The sequence below is a fragment of the Podarcis pityusensis genome (assembly GCF_964106645.2).
Source record: "Podarcis pityusensis genome assembly, chromosome: 3".
Classification (NCBI taxonomy): domain Eukaryota; kingdom Metazoa; phylum Chordata; class Lepidosauria; order Squamata; family Lacertidae; genus Podarcis; species Podarcis pityusensis.
Window position 1 is genome coordinate 809,676 of NC_138026.1, and position 5,691 is coordinate 815,366.

The window sequence follows — 5,691 nt, forward strand, 5'->3', positions numbered from 1 at the left end:
GGTTGAAAGGTTTTGTGAGTGTTTGTGAGAGTGCGCGCGTGCATACACACACACACACACACACACACACACACACTGCTGTGCAGTGCCTTACTGATACTAAACTGTAGTTTTCTTATTAGCAGTTATGCATAAATATTTCATATACAGTATTATATTCCCCCTTTCCCACCAAAAATAGTTTTTTTCACAGTTGCATTGCAGGAATACAATGGGAGCAAGAGTGGCTTAAAAAAACCACACAAGGATGAATTTACTTGCTTCAATTTTTTTTAAAAAAACATCAATCTTCTGTTTCAGGTAAATGCACTAGAACATAAATGATTTTTGTACAGATTCCCCAAAACTGCAGATCTTCCAACATTCCTTAGATGAAAATAGGGACATTTCTCCCTCCCTCCCATTTTTGCTCCCCTCCAGAGCATTTCCTGTCCGAAGTAAGGCGAGTGCTGTCACCCCTAAGCCAACAGGGCACAGCGCACCTCCAGCACCCTGAGAAAACCCCTTAATCTTGATTTTGTTTGGTTTTATTCTTTGCTAGATTTACAACAAGAAAAGCACACACAAAACCTAAATTTTACAAGGGAGCAAGGCTAGACATGGATGAACTAAACATTTTTTTTAAAAAAAAAATCAAGACGCTTTGCCACCCAGGGTGGCCCTGCCCTCTGCCTGCCCCTCAGAGCCAGGGCATTGTGTGGGGCTGGGCCCCTCTGCTGGTGGCGGCATCCTCTCCTCCTCTTCCTCACCTGCTCTCCAGCAGCCACTACAAGCTGCCCAAGGATGGAGAGGCCATGGGGTGCTCCCTTGCAGCCCCCGTCACTCAGGACAAGCGCCGGCCCTCCTCCTTCTCCAGCTCAGCAGCAGCAGCACTGGAGGGGGGGGGGAATAGGGACATTCTGGGATCAAATCAGGAGCCGGGTTTTGTAATTCCAGGATGGTCCCTGGAAAATCGAGGCCCTTGAAGGGTATGAAGTTGCTGCAACTGAGAAAACAGCTGTTTCATCCTGTTCATCTGGCCTTAGGGTCTGAACACAACCAAAATCTTCCTCGGTGGCCCAAGCATTCCCAGAAGGAACAGCCCAAGCTTTCAGCAGGATCGGAGCGGGCCTGATCCTGTAAACATGAACTAGGCTCCTTGCTTTTATAACCGGTTCAAGTCATTTCTGCTGGAAGTTGTTGGCTGGTTTGCACACACGGATCCCTGATGTGAAACAGCTCAGTGGCCTTAGATATAGTAAAGGTGATAAAATGTTTTCTGCGTTTCTTATGTCTACCAGGCATTAATAGCCTGACAAGAATTCCAAGGAGTTAATAAGGCTTCCTTTCCTTCTTCCCGAACCTACAGTGCTGCTAGTTAACTCTTCTGCTGCACACAAATAAAATTGTACAAAACAAAAACAAAGCCATTTAACACTGGGTCCTTGGCATGTGAAGTGTGTGTCAAGGGGCTGACATTTTCCCTCAGTCCTTCAGATAGATGCTCAGCCCTTTCTAAACTTTAAGTTAACTATTTCTATAATCTGTTCTGCTAGTACTCTTCCTGTAGGTCTAGACAGCTATGCCTCTCTGTCTTTGTGCCCTTAGATCACGAACTACCCATGCATTTTTGTCTCTGCTCCTGCTGACGCTTTTTCGTATGCAGCCTCCACAGCATCTGGTGACTGCGGAGTCAAACAGGCCTTTGGCCATCTTACTTTTGTAGTTAAAAGCCTATGCAACTAAAATGTCACTCAGCAGTGATGACTGGTGTCCATCTGGACGGGAAGAACTGAGGGCAGAGAGCAGGACAGCCAGTGGTAGGTGGAGCTGGCCATCTTTTAGTACTCCTCTTCCTCCCTTCCAAGGACACGAAGAAAACGTAAGCACCTCAGTCCAAGACCTTAATAACTACTGGAACAGTATTATCTTAAAGTAGACTGGTTCATGTAAACGGCTGTCCTTGCTTGCTGCCTCTGCCGATTTCTAAACTGGAGATAAAATCTGTGACTGACCTGCCTCTCAGCTCCAGTGTGGCAGGGAGAAGAACCCAGGGTCCAACCAGGAGATGAGTTGCCATGGATCGATGACCATGAAGGAAAAATGGAAATTAAATTGTAGAAGATGACGCTAAAAGATATTTAGGATTATTTGTTTCTTCGTGTCTACGGGGCATCCAGATTTTGTGAAATTTCCTGGAATCAAATGGCAGCCGCATTAGAGCACATTTCAAAAGCCATATTTTGAACTTAGCACTGTCCGGGCTCTCTTCCAGAGTAGAGAGTCCAGGCCTGGGTGATGGATTTTTTCTCTCCTGGAAACCTGCTAATGTTCTTTTGCTAAGAATGGTCTCTTAGGTTCTCTTTCTAGGTTCCCTGCTGACAAGTAGGGCTGCTAGTATTCCTGTTTTCTTACTTCAATTAAATATATTTCAGCGAATTCTTGTCCCATATTCCCATGACTCATGAAATACAGCTTTAAAAAACAACAACTTGCTTTGCTATACATTTACCTCCCCACAAAGGGCTCACCCAGACTTCACTTGTGGCACTGCTTCCCCCTGGGAAAACCTGCTATTTCCTGCTGAATTGGAGCAAACAACAATCAGATTTTCTGCGCATTGTCGTTTGCTCCGATTCCATGCTAAAGAGCGGGTTTTCCTGGGGAAAGCAGTGTGGCAAATGGGAAACCACTGGGACTTGTTCTTTCTAGGCACGGGTCAAGTGGAAAGTGGACAAGCCCAAAGTCTTTTTCTTCTCCCTTTAAGTGCTAAACAATGTTTTTATTTTCATGTATTTAAAAAGTGGTTTTCTCTATCTTTCTCTTCCCAGTGTTTTAAATGTTTTTCTTCTCCCTCTCTCAGAAAGTGGGAAATTACTCCTTAAAAAAAAATAATTTTTAAAATTAAGTTTGACATTTTAATCAACATAATCTATCAACATAAATCACACAAAGCAATAAACATGCATCCCCTTTCCCCCCCACCCAGGGACTTCCCTCAACCTCCCCTTTTGGATCTTTTAAAAATATTTTCTCATTCTGCATATTTTAAAATATCTTAATATCATTCTCCTTTGCCTAAATGCTCTATTTTTTCCAAATTTTATACCAAACCATTAAAATCCCATATTCTACCTATTTGTTTTCAAATCATTCTTCTACATCTTTCACATTCTATTTTACTCAAACCCTGCTAATGAGCCTTTTTTAAAAAAACAATATTTCTGCATATACAGTGGTACCTCGGGTTACATACGCTTCAGGTTACAGATGCTTCAGGTTACAGACTCTGCTAACCCAGAAATAGTACCTCGGGTTAAGAACTTTGCTTCTGGATGAGAACAGAAATTGTGCTCCGGCGGCACGGCAGCAGCAGGAGGCCCCATTAGCTAAAGTGGTGCTTCAGGTTAAGAACAGTTTCAGGTTAAGAACGGACCTCTGGAACGAATTAAGTTCTTAACTTGAGGTACCACTTTATAATGTAAATGTATTCCAGTCTTTTTAAAATTCTCTATTATCTTTATCTCTTAATTTAGCTGTAATTTTCACCATTTCTGTGTATTCCATCAATCTAAGTTGCCAGTCTTCTTTTGTTGGCATCTTGTTGTCCTTCCATCTTTGGGCTAAAAGGATCCTGGCAGCTGTTGTGGCATACATAAATAAATCCTTGAATTCTTTTGGTATTTCTTGTTCTGTAATGCCTAATAAGAAAGCTTCTTTTTTTTATTAAATGTTATTTTAAACATCTTTTTCTTTTCATTATAAATTTCTTCCCAATAACTTTTAATTATTCTACAATTCCACCACATGTGGTAAAACATCCCTTCTTTCTCTTTTGCACTTCCTGCATATACTGGAAATTGTTTTGTACATTTTGGTTAATTTAACTGGAGTCATGTACCATTGATACATCCTTTTCATATAATTCTCTTTCAAAATTACACAATCCGTAAATTTTAAATCAATTATCCGTAATTTCCCCCACTTTTTCATTTGTATATTATGTCCCATATCTTGTGCCCACTTAATCATTACAGATCTAACTTCTTCATCTTTAGTTTTCCACTCTAACAGCAGACTATACATCTTCTTCATCGTTTTATATTATCATCTACAATTTCTCTTTGAAATCTAGAGTATAACTAAATCCTTTCTTTTTGTCTTCTTTAAATGCCTCATTTTCTTGAAAATATTGTAACGAATCATTTATATGCTCTCTAATATCCTTAAAATCTTTCAACTTTCATTTCCCTTCCGTTTCTGTTAAGAGATCCCTATATGCAAGCCATTTTTCCTTCTTATCTATTTTCCTATAGATGTTGCTTCTATTGGTGACAGCCACAGATCTTTATACCTCTCCCACATAATTTTGAAAGTGATCTTCTGCTTATATGGTTATAGAATCCTTTATGTATTTTCCCTTTATTGTACCGTTCATACGCATGCCATTCAAACCTGTTGTCATGTCCCTCCAATTCTAATACATCTGCACTATCCAATCTGACCCAGTCCTGGATCCAGGCAACACAAGCTCCTGAGCCATTCCTCCCCCTCCCTTGAAGCAGGGGGGCCCTGCCCTGCCAGGGCTGCTTTTCCATGGGTGGCAGAGGTGGCAGGGTGGGTGGGAGCTCTTCTGCACGAAAACGGGAGTGTCTGCTGAAAGACTCCTGTCCAAACGACCTGATCCTCATGAGCCACAAACAATACAAGGAAACAAAGACAGCTGCAAAAGCAGCAGCCCAGTTTGCCTAAGGCACAGCTTGCCCATTCACCAGCACGCTAGCCCAGTGGCCTCTGCTGCCCTTTGGATGGACTCCCTGATTGGTCAATGGGCTCTGTAAAATACATTTCCTATGTCTATTAGTCTTTTCTCCCCTCCCCGGGAACTTCTCCTCACCCGGCACCTCACGGGGGGGGGGTCCGGGGGGAGGCATCTCCCGTGCATGCAGAAGGTCCCGGGCTCAGTCCTCACATCTGCAGATCACGCTAGAAAGGTCTATGTCTGAAGGCCTGGAGATCCCCTGCCAGTCAGGGAAAACCGGGCTGAGCTGCGTGGACCAATGACCTGACTTGGCAGAAGGCAGCTTCCTGTGTTCCTGCGTGTTTCACCGCTCCCGCTAATCTTTGGCACCAATTGCGGCAGAAGTCCAGGACTCTACCTGTTTCCACCCCCACCCCCATACTGTGCTGTCTTTAATTGTTGCATTTGTTCTGTGAGCTTCCCAGAGACTTTATGTTATGGAGCAGCAGTAGACATTTGGTACATGAATGTCCCATTGAGTGTGATGGGACTTACGAATCAGCAAGAGGAAACAAGGTTGGGCCTGGCTCGAAATGGCCACGATCACCAGAGATTGTTTTGGTTTGCCAATTTGTTGATGAAATGGCCGTGGGATCCCAGTAAAGGGTTCCTCTTTGTCTCCTGGACTTGGCAGAACTGAATAAAGGCTTGGCTACAATGATATCCTTCACTGAATCTCTACCTTTAGTGAAAATTTCCCTCAATTTCTCCCTGCCTTCATGGGAAGTCTCCAGTTGTTAACCACTCAGCTGCTTTTTTGTAAGACTTTCTCATTAAAAAATCATTTTCCAGAAAAGTTCTGATCTCAACTTTGTTGACTACACAATCCCTTGATTCTTCTGTTTTAGATAAAAAAAAATATGCTGGTTGTGATTAAGCTCTAACCAACAGACAACAGCTTGTTCTCTGGA